This window comes from Galeopterus variegatus, unplaced genomic scaffold (genome assembly GCF_000696425.1).
Source record: "Galeopterus variegatus unplaced genomic scaffold, G_variegatus-3.0.2 Scaffold3018, whole genome shotgun sequence".
Taxonomy (NCBI): Eukaryota; Metazoa; Chordata; class Mammalia; order Dermoptera; family Cynocephalidae; genus Galeopterus; species Galeopterus variegatus.
In genome coordinates this window covers 164718-175808 of record NW_007729129.1, presented here as the reverse complement: position 1 = coordinate 175808, position 11091 = coordinate 164718, and the positions used below count along the sequence as shown (strand labels likewise).

Sequence of the window (11091 nt, the reverse complement as noted above, 5' to 3'; positions counted from 1 at the left end):
TTGCTAAAACTTAAACAATTTTATCTAAAAAAAATATTTTGACTTATACGTGTTATCAATGATCAACGTCACGGTTACACTTTTTTCCCCAAGCACCTTATGTAGTGATTAATCACATTTTTTCTTTTTTATTTTTTTTTCTTCTTCAAGTAAGCACATAGATAAGTGGGCACAGATTCACAGACCAGAGGGACACCTAGCCTCGGCAGGGCTGGACATAAGGACACAATGGTGGTGTCACATCTGGACCACGGGAGACACATGGCACTGTAAGACATATGGACTTGATGGCCACAGTGGACAGACCAGACCGTGGAGCTTGTGGGATGTGGGTAGGGGGCCTTTTAGCACGACTGCACTGGAATCATGTGAGGTGGGGCAGGGGGTGGGGGGTGGGGGTGGGGTGCTGGTCTGGGGCCCCTGGAGCAGTCCCCATGCAGACTCTCTGGGATTAATCCATGTTCCAGACTTTGTTGAACAGCTTCACCACTTCATTATAGGTGATAAACACGATGGCCACGTCCATGCTGACCCGGCCCAGGCAGGGGACAGTGCCCTTGTAGAATGCCTTGAAGCCCTGTTCCTCAGGATCTGTAGGTCACAGTCCCACTTGTTCTCATTGTTTGTGCACCTCCAGGCCCTACATCTGGATCTTGATCACCGGATGAAGAGGAGTGTCCCTGAAGACGCTGGCTGCCCTACAATAGCTCCGAAGACCCCAGTGATCAGCAGTTTCATGGGCTTGTCAGGGTTGTCCCGTCGATACCAGTTGCTCAGGGAGGTAATGACAAAGCAACAGACGGCCAGTTCGAGCCTCGCTGCAGCACAGTGGCCGGAAGGCCCTCGTATATCCCTTTCAGCCCTTGTTCCCACACGATCTCCTCAACCCGTGTACTTAGGGTCGGGGAAGGTCTAGTCATAGAGGACGTCACCTTGATGGTCTGCATGGGGCACACGATCGCCACAGACCCAGCCGCGCCGGCGCCCAGGCCGCACAGGAACATGCGCATGCCGTCCAGCCACCCCAGGCTTCCCATGTGGTTTCTGAGGAACTCAACTTCGGAACCTGACGGCCGCCTGGGGGATGGATGGAGACGTGGGGAGGGAACTGAGGCCCCGGTCCAGGCCCAGGAGGCCCTGACGGCCAACCTTGGGCCTGGCGCAGTCCCCGATGCCCCTGTTATAAAAAAATGTAATTCTAACCTGCACTATTGCCTATATAACTTTAGCCTGCACAAATTGTAACAGAGAAATATGACTTTAACCTAACCTGCACAAATTATTCCTGTAAGCACTTACTAAAAACGGGAAAAACATATCTAAAGGTATTTTAAGTGAAGCAGCTTTTAAGAGGTCAGGCAGAAGTCAAGGCAGAACCAGGCACACATTCCAGGAGACAGCCGGTCCCAAGGACTGAACCAGCCCCCCCTTATCTTCTGGACACCTGGCTGGACCAGGGAAGATAAACATGTAACATCTTTTATTGGTGTGCTAGAAGTGCAAGCCTGTTGAGCCTAACCATAAATCTTAAGGCGCCACAGCTAATTAACAACTCAGCCTGTTATGAGAGTCTGTCTAAGAAAAACTGTATAAAAAGCCTTGGTATTGTAAGATCGGGGCGCTTATGAAAAAGCAACCCAGCATATGCTGAAATAAACACCTCTTGCTTGATTGCAGCGCTCCCTTGTCTCATGGTCTTGGTGAAGTAAGCCGCACAGGTCTTACACCCCGGTACCGGTACCGCGGGGCTGCAGCGCTCTCCAGCCACAGCTGCGTCTTCACCGACGCACTGGGGAACATGCTGGGGACCGTGCTGCAGGTTCTCGTGCTGCAGGTTCTCGTGCTGCCGCTGGGTTTGCCTGCTTGGGCGCTGCCGCTAGGCCTGCCCCAGTAGGGCCATGCGGGCTGGGGCCTGGGTCCCAGCACACCGCGCTCCATGGATGGCCCACGGTGGCTAATCGCATTTAGGTAGAACAGAGCATTGAAATAAGCAATAATTAAAAATTAATGTCATTAGTATGTAAACGGTGAGTGCGTGAGACAGAAAGCAGGCTTTAGAAGTCCACCTCAGAGTAGAAGGTAAAAGACTCTAGAGATTACGTGTAGATGTAAACACATTGTTTTCTATTAGCTGAAGTAAAAAAGTGACAGAGAGATGTGGGGGCTGGGGGAGGGGAGGTTATAAAAAAAAGAAAACTTATCCAGAAACATGCTGTCAAGAAGAAACCCGTATACCTAAAAGCTAGATGTGGATAGGATTGCCATCTGCGGATAGGAAGGCAAAGTCCCCAGTGTTTAGGAGACATCACTTCAGCATGGCAATGTGACAGAAGAGACTGTCAGGACTACCCCAGTCCCACTTACGCACTGGCTACGCCTGTGAGTGAAAGCAGCACAGCCACCGAGGTGCAGCTGTGAGGCTCATCTGTGCTCTCAACTCCGCCTTTGCTTCTCTCACCTGTAGCTATAAGTAGCCCAGTATTGAAACTTGAGGTCACACTAAAGCTATAAAACAGATGTTTGATGTACTTGAAATGATAAACAGTATATGACAAAATACTGAAGATAAAGGAGAGAATGATTCCACAAGCTGTCCCCCCCCACCACCACCATTACTTCATGTGGTTCTAGCACTACCTTTAAGGAGAGGTTTCCTCTTTGAACGAGTGAGGCTTCTTAGTCAATGTCATGTTTATTTACGTAGCTAGCATTTACTTCCAAGCCTACTGGCCGCCAAGCATTGTGCCAGCCATCTCATTTTATTCACTCCGTGTACAATAATGGAACAAACACATCTAGTCCCAAAGCTCATGGGGGAGAGAAGCCTAGTGGAGGAGAGAGGCTTCAAACAAGTAACAAATAAATGATTCAAAATTGTGATAAGTGCTGTGAAGTAAAGGAAGAGGTTACTAGGAGAGATTATAACAGAGATTGACTATTTAAGAAGGCCTATAGGGAATTCAGTTAAGACAATTTCAGCTACAGAAAAAAGAGACTCTGAACCAAAGTGCCTTAAACAAGAAAGAAATTTCTTCCTTCACAGAGTCATTCATGTAGAGGTGGGGCAGGTTTCGTGTTGGTGGATTCAGTGGCTCAGCCATAGCCTCCAAGTCTTGGGTCCCTCTTTTGCTCTGCCATCCTCAGCACCAGTTTCTTTTTAAGCCTTCGACTTTTTACAGTTATAAGATGTCTCAAAAAAGTTAAAAGTTCATTTCTCTCTCTCTTAAAGATAGTTGCAACCAGGATTACTTGCTTTCTTGCTCACATGCAGCAGGAGAGAAAAGAAAAATACGCTCATAGACAAAGTCTTTCCGTTTAGTCTAACTTGGCCACGATGGCAGAAAGACGGCTAGTTGTCCACCAGTACTGACTTATTCCAGTCAGTCTTCTTCCTTGGACCAAGGATGTGGCTACAGAGTTCCCTGTGTGACAGAGATCATGTGATGGAAGGCTAGACAAAGTAAATAGCAATTAAGAATGAAGAAGGGGGGTAAGGGTGCTGAGTAACTGATCTAGGGAGTGTGACCACTACAGAGATTATTAATAAACCAGGCAAGGGAGAAAGGGCTGTACAAGAGTGACTGACAGTAGGTGTTGAGTCTCTGAACAAGAGTGAGGTTGGAGGTGGACGTGTTCAGAGAACTGAAAGAAATTCAGTATGGTAGAGGAAGGGGGAAAGTGACATGGACCGGGGTCAGATGATGCAGGGCCTTACTGCTAAGGGAACTGTATATCCACATGCACCCAGAACTGTCCTCATTTGAACATGTTTTCCTGGAAAAAATTTTAATAATATGCCCTTTCACTTTCAAAAATGTCCTGGTTTGGATAATAAATTCTAGCATTATACTACAGATACAATACAGCCCATGTTACAGAAATTGGACTTTATTTTAAATACAGTGGGACTCAGTCTTTTTCATCATTTTGTGTTAGTATGGACAGCAGGACTCCACAATTGTCTCAAACTTTATCTTTTAGCTACACCCTTGTCTCTTTTCCTAGGCCAATCTAGAAAATTCTCCCTGAATTGACTTCAAAAGTTATTCAGCCTCAAAAGTTACAAGCCTATTTCTGCCTCTTGTGAGCCCCCTAACATTCTCTACAAGTTCGTTTCTCTCTGTGTGGATTTCTCATTCAGCAATACAGTTATGGTATAAGCAGTCTTGCTATGTTATAAACTATATCTCTGTGTTTTAAATATTCTTGCTTATGGCACTTCTTTTCAAATCTTTTTTTAACTTATTTTGACTGATCTTGTAGCCATCCAGTCTGCTGAAAATTAATCTGCTCTCTCCTTTGTGACCTTGAGAAAATTACTGAACTGTTCTTGGGCCTGTTTCCTTATTTGTAAAATGGACCTATTAACGCTATTATTTCATAAGGCTTGTATTAGTCTGCTTGGGCTGCTATAACAATATACCACAGACTGAGTAGCTTAAACAACAGAAGTTATTTTGTCACAGTTCCAGAAAGCCAGGATCAAAATGTCTTCAGGACTGGTTTCTGCTGAGGTCTCTCTTCCTGGCTTGTAGACAGCCACCTTCTCACTGTGTCCTCACATGACCTGTTCTCTGTGTGCAGGCAGGGAGAGAGCTCTCTCCTGTCTCCTCCTCTTCTTGAGAGGACACCAGTCCTATAGGATTAAGACCCACCCTATGACCTCACTTAACCTTTATTACCTTTTTATAGGTCATATCTCCAGATACAGTTTCATTGAGGGTGATGGCTTCAACATATGAATTTGGAGGGGACATGATTCAGTCCATAACAGGAGTATTATGAATAATAAATGAGATACTTCATGAAAAGCACTTAGAATAGAGTTTACATTCTGTATTTTTATGTATGAGGGCTCTTCAAAAAGTTAGTGGAAAGATTCGCATTATCTTTAATTTCAGTTTTCCACAAATTTTCAGTGGCTTCAACATGGCTGATACAGTCTTGCTATTTTATTATAAACTCTATTTGTCTCATTCATCATCTCTAGGTTTTAAATAGTAACTGCACCTGAGCTACAGCTCATGAACACCAACATGTAGAGTTAGGTGACACCCCTATTTAGTCAGGACTCCTGATTATCTGAAACCTAAGAATTTAATGGAAAAGATGGTGCATACAGAAGATGTTGATGGAAGTTATAATATAGCAAGAAAGAACAGGGACATGATAGGTTAAAATATCACTTAAGTGAAGAAATAGTGAGCAGGAGACACTGCCACCACTTCCCATCCCAGTTTCTGGTGTAGGAGAAGCTACGCAGGTAGAAAGCCTTTTTAAAAAAATAACAAACAGAACAAACCATCGTCATCAACAAAACTTCTATTATTAGGGATTCAAGCAATTCCATTTCTGGGAACAGGACAGAGGCTCTCGGGGAGTAAATGAAACTTCCCTGGTTTTCTCGGCAGTTCTATAAAAACTCCTAGTCTCCTAAGGCATGGAAATGTACCTAATATACAGATAGGGAATATTTGCTTTGACTTCCCCAGAAATATTTCACTCTTCACATATCAATATCTTCACATATCTTCACACATGTCTATTTGTCTAGTTAATTGCTCTGATTTGGAAAGATAGCACTTTTCCTGTCTTCTTGAGAGGGCCACATGGTTATAGCTGAACTAGGTCCCTAAATTAAGTTCCAAGGTGTCAGGATGACTGGAGCACTAACTCCTAGGTAATTACATTAGAGATGAAGCCTAAACCTAGGATACATCTTTAGATCATAAAAGCCTGGACCTGGGTTTATCTAGAAAGACGTTTTTACATTCTAGAAGGTTAGGGTAAGAACGCAGCATCCTTTCTACCCAATTTCAGAGGAACAAAGATTTTGTTTTTTCCCTGTCTCTCTTTTTGGGGAAGGAGAAGGCTGGCCATCTTTCTCAAGTATATAAAAGGAGGAAATCTATTGTTCTCTGTCCCGCATCTGTGGAGTGTCTGCCCACTCATGAAGGAGGTGTTTCCATCTGCTTTCATCCCTTTGCTGCAGGGGTAAGTGCTAGGGAAAGGGGCCCAAAGTGCTTATTATTTGCTGTAAAGTTATTAATAACAAAGCTGTCTGTAATTAAGAACACCCCTTATGTCCATTCAGGATGAACTGATAAAAGTAATATTAAAAATCAACATCCCCCTACCCTGCTTAGTCAAGATGGTACTTAAGAAAGAAAAAGTGTTTTCCTAACTAATAGTGATAGGGTAGTAGTGAATACAGATGACTTTGATCTAGAGGCAGATGGGGTCAGGACCTCAGGGGACAGGTGCAGGCTTAGAGAAAGAAGATGCCAAAGAGGTATTGGAAGCAGAGGGCGTCAACGTCACTCTATGGGTGATCTGAGTACCATTAAATACAGTGTCTCAGACCAGTTCTGGCATATTAAAATGGGCTAACAGAGCTTCCATAGAGAAAATTGCTGACAATATTTAAATTACTTTGGGGTATCTAGAAGAATTCAAGAAATAGGATGAATTGGGGCCTTTTATTCTGCAGATAAGAGCTATTGTTAGGAGCTATCTCTTACAGATAGTAAACATACCTATGATTCCTATGCTGGTGAAACCCAGGGGACCTTCTGGCTATTTGCTTCTAGCTGAAAAACTATTTACATTTTATCCCAAGGATATAGAGAAACAAAAATAGGTGGAATGGTGAAGAAAGAGCTCAGAAGCAAACTGTGGTCTTCAAAGAAAGAGTCAGAAGATGAAGCGACCCAACGCGGTAAACGCTGTAATCGCTGGTGTTCACAACTATAGCCGGGCAGGTGCACTGAACTGAAGTTCTATATACATTAAACACTAAGCAGCTTTGTGGCACAATGAAAAATAGTAGGTGTAATCAAAGCATGTTCATCAACGTAAAATTACAGAATATCCATATGGAGAGTTTATTAGGATCCTAAGAAATACTCTGAGGTAAGAGGTAATGAGGATAGATGCTTACTTTCTCCTAATTTGTATCAGATTATCAGAGTTTTTGGCTACTTCATATGCTTACCATTTTGTGAGTCATTTTGCTGCTCACGTTCATAATGCATTTTCAGATGGTCACTAAACCACTACTATTTTAAATAGAGCTATTTGATAGAGACCTCAAAACAGGAAATATCTGTTATCTGTTTCTGTCATTGTTGCCTAAGTAAAACCAAAATATTTAATGATTTCAAATGATTGAAAGCAATTATTTAGATAAGGTAGTATAAGAATAGCTAAATTGGCAGTTTTATTTATAGTCTACATTTAACCTACACAATGCTTTTTTGTTCAGTCAGTGTATTGTGAGAATTAAATAAGATATTTATAGTAATAGAATTATTATTCTTAAATGCAATAGTATATTATTAGGCTTGACAAAATAAAACATAACTTTTCAATTAAGCCAACCATGTGAAAGAGGAGTCTGCTTTATAGGCCATGAAACACTGGTATGTTGTTTCCATTATGTTTCTCTTTTATATCTGATATAGGGTTGTTATGTCAGGGGGTTTTGTCTCCATAGAAGACTGCTCTGATGAAGACATATTCATCATCTGTTTTATTGATACCTAGCACAATGATTTTTGGTAACAAAGAAGAAAACTTGTTAGAAAGTTGAACAACAGCAGGCAGATTCTCTATTACTATTGAAAGGATTCAAGTAGATCCTTATACTGGAAAATCTAGTGCATACTCTATTCAAAAGCCACTTTGGAAGATATGAAAGGACTGATGCCCTTCAGCCTACTTCTGAAAATTTATACACTGAGAGGTTAACTGTAGAAGCAAAAAAAAAAAAAATAGAAAACTCTGAACTCCAGCCTGCTGAGCCCACTGACAAGATAGTGCCCAAAAATGGCCCACAAAAAGGTTCATCACTGTCTCTGCTTTATCTTGGAATGAGTTATTTGAAGACATTGTGGAATCATAAAAGAAGCATTTCATTAGTACTATCAGTCGTTTTTAGATCTGACATACTATAAATAAGTCTCTTAAGCAGCAGCCCTATCCATTGAGCTCAAATAATCAATTATGGTTTTGTTGAAAATCTTTTCAATATCTGACCTTTGCCAAAAAGGGGGTAATCATCTGATACATTACTGAAAGTGTTAGTGCAAATTCTCAAATAATCATTATTCATAAAGAACACTCTAAATGAGGCATATGCAATTCTTTGGTTCCTAAATGTTTTGATTAAAGCGTCAATATAAATTATTCAATGAAAAACTGAGTACATTGATGATATTACTAATAGAGCAAAACTATGAGTGAATATTTTAGAATCTTAATTATGGTGAACATCTGTCATCCATATCTGTCATTTATGTAAATTTTTTTTCAGTGCTTTCTCCATATGATGATAATACCTCACATTGTATATTCTGCCTGCCCAACACAAAATCCAAATTACATTTCTCACATACCCGGCTGCTGACATATGATTTAGATTTCACCAATCAGATATAGCTTAAGCCTTTCATTTGATTGAATACAGCAGAAAACAGGGCCCTGATATCTGTATTTGCAGGCATGGGTGTTTCTGAGTTTGAGGGTAAGTGAAGCACTCGAATCATAGCAGAGGCAGCGTAGTTTGGATGGTCACTGGTGGCAGCAGCACATTCTAGATCATGATAGAGCCAGATAAGTTAGCCTCTCCCTTAACAGGTCAATAACTTTTTTAAATTTTATGTATTTTTTATTATTATTCTAATTTATCAGTATACAATATAGTCGATTTTTGTGTCCCTTTACCAATTCCTCCTTTTCCTCCCTCCCTTGCCCCCCTCCCCCCATCAGCATCATATCTGTTTACTTGTCTTAACAAGTTCAAGGAATTGTTGTGATTGTTGTGTCTTCTTTTCCCTGTCCCATACATTTGTATATTTACTTATTTATTTTTATTAGCTCCCACAAATAAGTGAGAACATGCGGTATTTCTCTTTCTATGCCTGGCTTATTTCCCTTAATATAATTTTCTCTAAGTCTATCCATGTTGCTGCAAGTGGTAGTATTTCATTTTTTTTTTTTTATAGCAGAGTAGTATTCCATTGTGTAGATATACCACATTTTCCTTATCCACTCATCTGATTATGGGCATTAAAGCTGATTCCACCTCTTGGCTATTGTAAATAGCACTGCAATAAACATGGGAGTACAGGTATCCCTTCGACATGATGATTTTCATTCCTCTAGGTATATACTCAGCAGTGTGATAGGTGGGTCATATGGTAGATCTATATGTAATTGTTTGAGGAACCTCCATACCACTTTCCATAAAGGCTGCATCATTATGCAGTCCTATCGACAGTGTAGGATGGTTCCTTTTTCTCTGCATCCTTGCCTGCATTTGTCATTCTCCGTGTTTTGGATATTAGCTATCCTAACTGGAGTGAGATGGTATCTCAAAGTGGTTTTGATTTGCATTTCCCAATCGCTGAGTAATGTTGAGCATTTTTTCATGTGTCTGTTGGCCATTTGCATATCTTTCTTTGAGAAATGCCTGTTCAGCTCCTTTTCCCATTTTTTAATTGGGTTGCTTCATTTTTTGCTATTAAGTTGTTTGAGTTCCTTGTATATTCCCATTATTAATTAATCCTTTGTCAGATGTATATTTTGCAAATATTTTCTACCACTCTGTTGGTTGTCATTTTGCTTTGTTAATTGTTTCTTTTGCTGTGCAGAAGCTTTTTAGTTTGAAATAATCCCATTTGTTTATTTTTCCTTTGGTTGCTTGTGCTTTTGGGGTCGTGTTCATAAAGTCTGTGCCCAATCCTACTTCCTGGAATGTTTCTGTTATGCTTTCTTTAAGGAGTTTTATTGTTTCAGGTTGTATATTTAATTCTTTAACCCATTTTGAGTTGATTTTTGTACACAGTGAGAGGTACAGGTCTAGTTTCATTCTCCTACATGTAAATATCCAATTTTTCCCAAAACCATTTGCTGAAGAGGCAGTCTCTTCCCCCATGTGTAGTCTTGGTGCCTTCGTCAAAGATCAGATGGCTGTAGGTGCATGGGTTGATTTCTGGATTCTCTATTCTGTTCCATTGGTCCATATGTCTGTTTGTATGTCAGTACCATGCTGCTTTGGTTACCATAGCTTTAGTATAGTTTAAAGTATGTAGTATAGTTTAAAGTCATGTAGTGTTATGCCTCCAGCTTTATTTTTTTGCTCAGGATTGCTTTGGCTATTTGTGGTCTTTTTCTTCCATATGAATATTAGGACTGTTTTTTCCAGTTCTGAGAAAAATGTCATTGGAATTTTGACATGGATTGAATTGAATCTGTAGATCACTTTGAGTAGTATGGACATTTTCACAATGTTAATTCTTCCAATCCAAGAGCATGGGATATCTTTCCATCTTCTTGTGTTCTCTTTAATTTCTCTCGACAGCGGTTTGTTATTCTTGTTGTAGAGGCTATAAATTGGGTATAGAAAGAAAGTATCTCAACACAATTAAAGCCATATATGTCATAACCACTGCCAATATCATCCTGAATGGAGGAAAATTGAAAGCTTTTTCCTTAAGAACAGGAACTAGACAAGGATGCCCACTCTCACCACTCCTATTCAACATAGGGTTGGAAGTACTAGCCAGAGCAATCAGGGAAGAGAAGGAAATAAAGGAACTCTTGCCACTCCTATTCAACATAGGGTTGGAAGTACTAGCCAGAGCAATCAGGGAAGAGAAGGAAATAAAGGGCATCCAGGTTGGAAAAGATGAAGTCAATCTGTCCCTATTTGCAGATGACATGATCCTATATATAGAACAGCGTAAAGACTCTACAAAAAAAATTCTTAGAGTTAATAAGTGATTTCAGCAAAGTTGCAGGATACAAAATCAACACACAAAAATTAGAAGCAGCATTTCTATGTTCTAACAATGAACTAGCAGAAAAAGAAATTAAGAAAGGCAGCCCATTTACAATAGCCACCAAAAAAATAAAATACCTAGGAATAAATTTAACAGGTCAATTCTATTGTGTGGGTGGTCCTGGGAGGTGTTTCTAGATGGTCAGCCTAGGCTTGCTGCAATCACTTGTGCTTTCAAGTAGTTCTGTAGGCTTTCTAATATCACTTAATTAATCACTTTCTGCTTAAACTAGCTGGTATGGATTCTA

The 11091-nt window shown here is 40.5% G+C and overlaps 1 pseudogene; it reads right to left on the bottom strand.

Moving 5' to 3' along the window:
* Nucleotides 1-451: 451 nt before the first annotated feature.
* LOC103599589 lies at nucleotides 452-1938 on the bottom strand (annotated as a pseudogene).
* Between the last annotated feature and the right edge of the window lie 9153 nt (nucleotides 1939-11091).